The sequence below is a fragment of the Arachis ipaensis genome, chromosome B06 (genome assembly GCF_000816755.2).
Source record: "Arachis ipaensis cultivar K30076 chromosome B06, Araip1.1, whole genome shotgun sequence".
Lineage (NCBI taxonomy): Eukaryota > Viridiplantae > Streptophyta > Magnoliopsida > Fabales > Fabaceae > Arachis > Arachis ipaensis.
Genome location: NC_029790.2, coordinates 95166773 through 95177260, shown reverse-complemented (window position 1 = coordinate 95177260; position 10488 = coordinate 95166773). Strand labels below are relative to the sequence as shown.

Sequence of the window (10488 nt, the reverse complement as noted above, 5' to 3'; positions counted from 1 at the left end):
TACATCAATCACAGCTCTTACTGTGGCTAGGAAAGGTCTTCCTAGGATGATAGATTTATCCTCTTCCTTTCCAGTATCTAAGACTATGAAATCAGCAGGGATGTAAAGGCCTTCAACCTTTACCAACACGTCCTCTACTTGTCCATAAGCCTGTTTTCTCGAATTATCTGCCATCTCTAATGAGATTCTAGCAGCTTGCACCCCATAGATTCCCAGTTTCTCTATTACAGAGAGAGGCATGAGGTTTATTCCTGAACCAAGGTCACACAGAGCCTTAAAGATCATGGTGCCTATGGTACAAGGTATTATGAACTTTCCAGGATCCTGTCTCTTCTGAGGCAATGTCAGTTGATCCAGATCACTTAGTTCATTGGTGAACAAGGGACGTTCATCTTCCCAAGTTTCAATACCAAATAATTTGGCATTCAGCTTCATGATTGCACCAAGAAACTTGGCAGTTTGCTCTTCAGTAACATCCTCATTCTCTTCAGAAGAGGAATACTCATCAGAGCTCATGAAGGGCATAAGGAGGTCCAATGGAATCTCTATGGTCTCTAGATGAGCCTCAGATTCCTTTGGTTCCTCAGAGGGAAACTCCTTATTGATTACTGGACATCCCAGGAGGTCTTCCTCCTTGGGATTCACGTCCTCCTCTCCTTCTTTGGGTTCGGCCGTTCTGGTTATGTCAATGGCCTTGCACTCTCCTTTTGGATTCTCTTCTGTATTGCTTGGGAGAGTACTAGGAGGGATTTCAGTGATCCTTTTACTCAGCTGGCCTACTTGTGCTTCCAAATTTCTAATGGAAGACCTTGTTTCATTCATGAAACTAACAGTGGCCTTAGATAGATCAGAGACTAGATTTGCTAAGCTAGATGGATTCTGCTCAGAATTCTCTGTCTGTTGCTGAGTGGATGATGGAAAGGGTTTATTATTTATTATCCTGTTTCTTCCACCATTATTAAAGCCTTGTTGAGGCTTTTGATCCTTCCATGAGAAATTTGGATGATTTCTCCATGATGAGTTATAGGTGTTTCCATAAGGTTCACCTAAGTAATTCACCTCTGCTATTGCAGGGTTCTGTATTTTCAGCTGCCATCTTCTTTTCCTATTTGATAATTTCTGACAGGTGCTTGCTGGTTTGTTGTAATTCAGCTTCTCTTAGTTTTCTCTTCAGAGTCCTTTCAGGTTCTGGATCTGCTTCAACAAGAATATTCTTGTCCTTGCTCCTGCTCATATGACAAAGAAGAGGGCACAGAAAAATAATAATAATAGAGATCCTCACTTTTTTTTTGTGAGTGAGGGAGAGATGTTAGTAGATGAATAAACAAATAGAAGGAGATGAGAGAGAAGAGAATTTTCGAAAATTATTTTTGAAAAAAGAGTTAGTGATTTTCGAAAATAGTTTTTGAAAAAGGTTAGTAATTTTCGAAAATTAAAATAAAAAATAAAATAATTAGTTAATTAAAAAGAAATTTTGAAAAAGAGGGAAGAGATTTTCGAAAATGAGAGAGAGAGAGAGTTAGTTAGGTAGTTTTGAAAAAAGATAAGAAACAAACAAAAAGTTAGTTAGTTAGTTGAAACAAATTTGAAAATCAATTTTGAAAAGATAAGAAGATCAGAAGTTAGAGAAGATATTTTAAAATCAAATTTTTGAAAAAGATAAGATAAGAAGATATTTTTGAAAAGATATGATTGAAATTAGTTTTTGAAAAAGATTTGATTTTTTTTTTAAAATCACAATTAATGACTTGATTCACAAGAAATTACAAGATATGATTCTAGAACTCAAAGTTTGAATCTTTCTTAACAAGCAAGTAACAAACTTGAAATTTTTGAATCAAAACATTAATTGTTATTGTTATTTTCGAAAGTTTGATATAAACATAAGAAAAAGATTTTTGAAAAATATTTTTAAAATTTTCGAAAATAACTAAGAAAAATGGAAAAGATTTTATTTTTGAAAAATATTTTGAAAAAGATAAGATTTTTAAATTGAAAATTTGATTTGACTCAAATAAGAAACACAAAAATATTTTTGATTTTTATGATTTTATGAATTTTTTGTATTTTCTTTTAATTTTTTCGAAAATATTTGGGAAAAAGGAAGCAATGAATTCATAGTCCTCAATCAAAATCCTGGGAATTAGACATGGCTTAATAGCCAGCCAAGCTAAAACATGTTATATGAAACACTAGAATTCATTCTTAAAAATTTTGAAGAAAAATATATTTTTCAAAACATTTTTTTAAAAATTTTTTTTTTCAAAAACAAAGGAGAAAATTTTGAAAGATTTTTGAAAAAATTTTGAAAATAAAATAAAAAGAAAATTACCTAATCTGAGCAACAAGATGAACCGTCAGTTGTCCAAACTCGAACAATCCCCGGCAACGGCGCCAAAAACTTGGTGCGCAGAAATTGTGATTACACTTTGATTATGTAGAATTCATCGCTCTTTCTTTCCCTGGTAATGGCGCCAAAAACACGATGCCAATACCATGGTTCACAACTTCGCACAACTAACCAGCAAGTGCACTGGGTCGTCCAAGTAATACCTTACGTGAGTAAGGGTCGAATCCCACGGAGATTGTTGGTATGAAGCAAGCTATGGTCACCTTGTAAATCTCAGTTAGGCGGATATCAAATGGTTATGGAGTTTTCGAAATTAATTAATAAAATAGGGATAGAAATACTTATGTAAATCATTGGTGAGAATTTCAGATAAGCGAATAGAGATGCTTTCGTTCCTCTGAACCTCTGCTTTCCTGCTATCTTCATCCAATCAGTCTTACTCCTTTCCATGGCTGGCTTTATGTGATACATCACCATTGTCAATGGCTACTTTCGGTCTTCTCTCGGGAAAATGATCCAAATGCCCTGTCACGGCACGGCTAATTGTCTGGAGGCATCACCATTGTCAATGGTTTCATCTTATCCTCTCAGTGAAAATGGTTAACGCACCCTGTCACGGCATGGCTATTCATCTGTCGGTTCTCGATCATGCTGGAATAGGATTTACTATCCTTTTGCGTCTGTCACTACGCCCGGCAATCGCGAGTTTGAAGCTCGTCACAATCATTCAATCATTGAATCCTACTCGGAATACCACAGAAAAGGTTTAGACTTTCCGGATTCTCATGAATGCCGCGATCAATCTAGCTTATACCACGAAGATCCCAATATCTCGGACTCGGTCCCCTGTATTAGTAATCTAAGAGATACTCATTCAATCGAAGGTAGAACGGGAGTGGTTGTCAGGCACGCGTTCATAGGGAATGATGATGATTGTCACGTTCATCACATTCAGGTTGAAGTGCGAATGAATATCTTAGAAGCGAAATAAGATGAATTGAATAGAAAACAGTAGTACTTTGCATTAATCTTTGAGGAACAGCAGAGCTCCACACCTTAATCTATGGAGTGTAGAAACTCTACCGTTGAAAATACATAAGTGAAAGGTCCAGGCATGGCCGAGATGGCCAGCCCCCAAAATGTGATCACAGGATCAAAAATACAATCCAGGATGTCTAATACAATAGTAAGAGGTCCTATTTATAATAAACTAGCTACTAGGGTTTACAGAAGTAACTAATTGATGCATAAATCCACTTCCGGGGCCCACTTGGTGTGTGCTTGGGCTGAGCTTTAACTTTCCACGTGCAGAGGCCATTTGTGGAGTTGAACGCCAGGTTTTGATCCATTTCTGGCGTTCAACTCTGGTTTTTGATCCCTTTCTGGCGCTGAACTCCAGAATTGGGCAGAGAGCTGGCGTTGAACGCCAGTTTGCGTCATCTAAACTTGGGCAAAGTATGGACTATTATATATTGCTGGAAAGCCCTGGATGTCTACTTTCCAACGCAATTGAAACCGCGCCATTTTGAGTTCTGTAGCTCCAGAAAATTAACTTTGAGTGCAGGGAGGTCAGAATCCAACAGCATCAGCAGTCCTTCTTCAACCTCTGAATCTGATTTTTGCTCAAGTCCCTCAATTTCAGTCAGAAAATAGATGAAATCACAGAAAAACACACAAACTCATAGTAAAGTCCAGAAATGTGAATTTAACATAAAAACTAATGAAAAATCCCTAAAAGTAACTAGATCCTACTAAAAACATACTAAAAACAATGTCAAAAAGCGTATAAATTATCCGCTCATCAACCACCATTCCTATCTTCTCAAGAGAATATGGAGACTTCTAAGCAGAGCCTTTCTGACTTAGCCATTCTAGTCTCCAGCCTCACTAAGACCACCCACAGTTTCATTAATGAAACAAGGTCCTCCAATAAAAACTTGGAGGTACAAGTTAGTCAACTGAGCATGAGAATCCCTGAGATCCCTCCTGACACTCTTCCCAGTAATATTGAGGTTAATCCTAAAGAAGAGTGCAAGGCCATAACCATGGAGGTTGAGGCCAAATTGGAGGAGATTGGGAAGGCATTGAACGCTAGTGAAGAAGCCTTCACTAGGCGTTCAACGCCCACTAACCCAGGGAAGTTGGCGTTGAATGCCAGCAAGAACATCCCTGCTGGGCGTTTAACACCCAGAATGCTAGAGGGACTGGCGTTAAGTTAGCAAGGATGTTCAACGCCCAATAATCTCACAGAGCAGGCATTGAACGCCAGCACAAGCACACCCTTTGAGTGCCTAAATCCCACTCAAGAACCCTCTAGTCCAGAACCAAAGGAAACCATAAAGACTATAGAGGTTCCTTTGAAAGCACTTCTGCAGTGCATAAGTTCTGATGACTAATCATCCATAAGTGAGGATGAAGACACTAGGGAAGAGCAAGTTGCTCGTTTCCTAGGAGCTCTAATGAAGATGAATACCAAGATATTTGGTACAAAGCGTCTGGAGGAAGAATCTCCACTGCTTACCAAAGAATTCCATGCTTTGGTTCAGCAAGAGCTACCTCAGAAGCATCCAGATCCTGGACGCTTTCTGATTCCTTGCACCATAGGCACTATGACCTTTGAAAAGGCTTTATGTGACCTAGGGTCAAGCATCAACCTCATGCCACTCTTTGTAATGGAGAAGTTGGGCATACTTGAGGTACAAGCTGCACACGTCTCTTTAGAGATGGTAGACAAGACCATGAAGAAGCCATATGGCTTAGTGGAGGATGTCTTTGTTAAAGTTTAAAACCACTACATCCCCGCAAACTTCATTGTCTTGGACATAGGAGAGGATGAGGATGACTGTGTCATCCTTGGAAGGCCTTTCCTAGCCACAACTAATGCTATCATTAATGTGGCTAAGGGAGAACTAACCCTAAAGTTAGGGGAGGATCACATCTTATTCAAGATGCCTCATCCTAATTCTCCCTCTAAAAGAGAGATAACAGTTCAACACCTAGAGTACAAACATTTTCTTTCTATGCAGAGCTCTGCAGAGCCCCCAAACATCAATTCTAAGTTTGGTGTTGGGCATCCCTCAACAAACTCTAAGCACAAATGTAACATCCCTTCCAGCAAAATACCTTGCTTAAGTCAGGGTATTTCTACTAGAAAGAACATTACGTAACCTTTTCCAGTATTAACTACTTAATTATCGAGCCTTTGTATCGAGTTCGCATTTCAGTTTTAAGGAAATGCCAGAAAATTTTGTATTTATTCAGTAAAGTCATGTTTCAAAGATTTCCAACAAATAATAATCACATAAATATTATTAATAATAACTCTTAATACAAAAGAAACCAAATAAAACTCAAATACAATATACTAAACCTACCCCTCTATGTAAAATAAAATCTCAAGGGACAACAGCAAGGGGACTCTATGAAAGCAATTAAAATCGTAAAGAAGGCCTACTAATTGCTTGCAGCTTCATATTGCATCTTCAAACCTGTGTCACTGAAAGGGTGGAAAATTTGGGGGTGAGAACCAAACCACATGTTCTCAGTAGTGGTCGAGAATGCCGTGAAAGTAAAGAATAAAGCGCAAATAGTTAATTTCGTTCAGAGACATCTAAAAGAAAACCAACCCTCTTTAAAAGCATTAGTTAGTTATTCAAAATCCTAAATCCATACTTTTCTTTATAAAACTCTTAAAAGTTTCCTAGACTGTATGAATGACTAATTTGTTCCAAGCATAGGTTCATTAAGTCTATGCTGAACCAGCTTAATCTTTCATACTTTACTAAACCTCAAACACAAACCAATCACGGCCTCAGGCCCAAGCAATTCAATCAATACCCAATTCACCACAATCCAGTCAATTAGTTACAAACACAAGTAATGAGGTCCAAACACAACCAAGAGCAAGTATATCAAGTATAGCAATTAACAGTTAACAGAATCATTCATTTAGGCAAACCAATTACAATATACACACCCAAACAATGTCACATAGATGCATATGATGAATGTCTAGTCCTAGTACAGGCCATGAGCTCATGTGTCAGTTAGCACCTGCATTCCCGACATTTATCTGGTCACGGGTTCATGATTTTCCGGATACGATTTTTCGTTCAAATAAATGCGCATATAATTATTAGCAGCTCTATTGAGACAGCCTCTGCTTTCTACTCGCAGGAAATATATACTCTTGGGAACGGAAAATTAATCTTGGGTTTCCTCAAGGAAACAAATAAACAAACATCTCTTAGGTTGCTTTAAGCAACAAACAAACATCTCTTGGGTCGCTTCAAGCAACAAAAAATCATACAATAAGTACTTTATTCTTCTCTTTTTCTTTCATATATGCAGATACGCAAGCGGGACAGGACCCACGCCCTTGCCAACAACCTCATAAATCAAATAATATTTTCTTAAAAGAATCATTGAAGTTATTATCATTAATCAAGCCTTAAATATTCATTTTGAATAAGTCCTTATACTTTTATAAAAATTCGGACATAATCTTTTCTGAAAATAGGACTTAACCACCCTTACGGGTTCAAACCAAACAATTTACTTTACTCTTTTCAACCTTTCTAGCATCACATCAATTCAGAATCAAGCAAAATTCAACATTGAATCATCCATATAGCACTAAGGTTCATCTTTAGTTTTATAAACTCATAACTGTCACTAGGACATCCTCAACACTCTATCCTCTTTTCTATTTTTAATATAGCAAATAAACTCGGAATTGCACAAACTTTATATCCAGGCGTTCATCTTGAAATAATATTTCTAAAAAACCAAAGATAATAATTTTTTGGTTTCTCTACCCTTAGAAATAGAGGAAAAATCATGACTGCTCTGCAGTGCATAAAACCATAAAAACAGCAGCAGCATGTGATATTTGAAATTCAATATAAAATCCAAGTTAAATCCAATGACTTTAAAAATTAATATAGTTCAACTTCACTCATCCAGGTTTCTTTCTCAATTGGTTCTGAGTTAATACCATTTTTAATGAAGAAGTTACATAACCTGGAAGTTAAGTAAAAATGAGTCAGAATCTGTTTTAAAAACCAACAAGCTTGGTATTTTCCAATTTGAATAACTTGTATTACAAAACTCCATTTAAGCTAAATTTTGGTTTGGAAACTCCTAACTCATCCAGAAACAAGTGTATCTTAGTTGCAACCCAATTGATATTTAATTCTAAGAGTTACAAGTATTGGAAGTGGATGCATAGCTTGCTGAAATCTGTTTCTTTTTAGCTTTGATCACCAATATTAAAAAATTCACAACTCCCAATCCTTAACTCCTAAAATTCTTAAGTTTTAGAGAAATAAAGCAAGTTAATCAAATTTTATAAAAAAATTAGTTTCGCTCCGAAGCTCAACTCATAGAAATCGCAGCAAGACAAACAAGTTGCTGCCCTGTTTAACCTTTTCTGCTGCAGGACAGATTTAACAACCTAACTTTAAAAATATGCCATAAATTTTATATTTATCAAGAAGGTCCCAAATTTTTCGATTTAGTTTCTTATATTCCCAAGTTTAGCCTAGACTTGGTCTCATGCAATTCTAATCATTACATAATTAGTTATAGCTTTTCAAAGTTGCTGACTTAGTTTAGAAATTATGCAGAAAATCAGATTTTAGAATTCAACTTTGAAAAATCATAACTAATTCTCTAGTTGATACGAAACCTTCAAAATGGAATTTTCACAATTATACTTAATATAATTTACTTAACATTTAAATTCTTATCATTTCAGTCGCTATAGAGTCACTGATTCACTTTCAAAGTTGTCGTTTTATTTCAAGAGAACCTGATTTTCAGCAAACAATTTAGTATTCAAAATCCAACCCTTCATTACCCCTCAAAACCAATTCCAAATCAACCACCAACCAAGTTCATTAACATTACAATATACCAAATAACAGCTCAACGGCAACAAATCCAACATAACCCATTAAAATTCAGGAATTCTCAACAATTAGTCATCAAACAATTCCCAATCCACACAATCAATCAATATCACTAATCAACAATTCCAAATCACAATCTCAACCATTCCAATCACAATTTTAGCCATAATTCAATATTCACATAGTCAATCAATTACTCACAGGTATTAAATCTATTTGCAGTTATTCGATAAACCTTGTAGGCATTCTTAAATTAAAATCGTTTTAAACCCCCTACCTCGATGTCGCATTAACCACACAAAATTGGAAATGCAGCAACCCTCTAGGTTCTAACGCGAGGATAACAGCATCAACCACAAATCTAATAGCAGCAACAGCTTTAATTTCACGGCAATGATGATGGTTGCAGTAGGACAAGAATTTTGGATCTAATGTAATCTAGGACAGAAACAGCCCTGGCAATTCAAGACAAGACATATACCAGAATCAACTCAGAATAAGCATGGCAGTGATAATAAAATGTGTAAATAGACAATAATCAAGGAAAAAAATCAATCCAGAATTAAAGTAGCATCAGACTCACCAATAGCAACTCTAACAGATTCATAATAGCATCAACACCGGTATTCCAAATAATAGCAGTAGAGAAACAGGTGCAGCAAAGGGGCATGAACGACGGGGGCGACTAGGATCCAGATTGACGATGGCGACAACAATACAAAACAGGAACATACTATTGTATTCAGAATGAAAATATAGTAGAGAAATAAAATCGGGAAGCAGAGCACGAGCAAGAGTGTTACAGTTTCAAGATTGGAATTGGGAACGCAGGGGAAGCTGCTGTCGGGTATATCAGTAGCGCTTCCCTTCAAGCTTAATGATGATTGAACTATGACGGCGAGCTCCCTTCAACGGCAGCGCTGACGGCGGTGCGCGGCGTTGGTAGCGACGACTCCAACGCGGCGACGAAGACAAAGCTTCTTCTCGGTCAGCGGCTTACAGCTCACAGTTTCCTCCCAACGTCGTTCTTTCTCTCCTCTTCGTGGTTCTGTTTCCGACGGTGGTGACACGTGTGACGGGCTCCACGGCTGCGCGGCGCAACCTCCTCTCTCTCCCTCACGAGTTCGTCCCTCTCTCTTTCTCCTGACACTCTTGATGACGACGGGCTCCAAGGTGGCAGCAGGAAACTCGAAGGCGTTTGGTCTCCACAGCGACAGCAGTGAGACACCGGTGATGGCGGGATGGACGGCGGCTGGACAACGATGTGGTGTAGCCCCCTCTCTTCATCTCAGCTCTCTCAGACGCTCTCCTCTCCTCTGTGTGTGTGTCTGTGTTTTGGGAGAAAGGGAGTAAGGGGTTAGGGTTTGTGAATTGGGGAAATTAGGGTTTCTGAATGAATTTGGGAATTTTGGGAATTAGTGTTAGAAATTAGAATTTTATAAAAGAATATGGATAGATATGAATAGATATTTTGATAAAATTGGAAGGTAGAGTAATTTTAAAACTAAATATACTCTCTTAAAAATATTTAAGAATATTATTTATCAACATATTGCTAAGTTGAATTGATTATTTCTAATTTAAATTAAATAACCAATTATAAAAATTACATAAGAATATTAATTAACTTAAACTCCAAATATTAATAAAACTAATTTAGTTACTCTTAATTAATTAATTTATAAAATAAGATATCAAATTAATAAAATAAATCGTAACTTTTTCAGGATAAAAGTTACTTAAATTAAATTGTCCAATTCTTTCTTATTTTTCAATTACTAAAATTATACAAAATATTCTGTTATAATAAGATTACTTAAAAATATTAATTGATTCAAAATAAAACTATCTCCGAATCTATTTAATTATTTCTAACAAAACAATTTCTAAAATTACAATTTAAACTTAACAAGATAAAATCACAATTTATTTATATTTAGATTTTCAAAAATATGGGATGTTACAATAAAGGTACTAAAGAGAAAGTACCTAAAGGCTGGAAGGACAAAAAAGTCCCAACTGAAGGCCTGTCACCTAGCATGAGAGTTGTCTTCACTAAGAATCTAGTCCTACAATATACAGGGAGCCGTGTCCTATCTCTAGAGCATGTAAAGCTCATTCATGAGAGGACAGGAAGAAAATTCACTGTCAGGGGCAAAAATTTGAGCCCATACTCACCTCCGTAAGGAGCTAAAGGTCAAGCTAGTGACTTCAAAAGAGCGCTTG

The 10488-nt window shown here is 36.6% G+C and overlaps 1 long non-coding RNA gene across 1 annotated transcript; it reads right to left on the bottom strand.

Annotated features, from left to right (window-relative positions):
- Nucleotides 5588-8649, bottom strand: LOC110263413. The gene is made up of 2 exons (XR_002349000.1): nucleotides 8540-8649; nucleotides 5588-5846 (listed from the first exon to the last, which is right to left on the bottom strand). It is a non-coding gene; the product is annotated as an uncharacterized LOC110263413 (long non-coding RNA).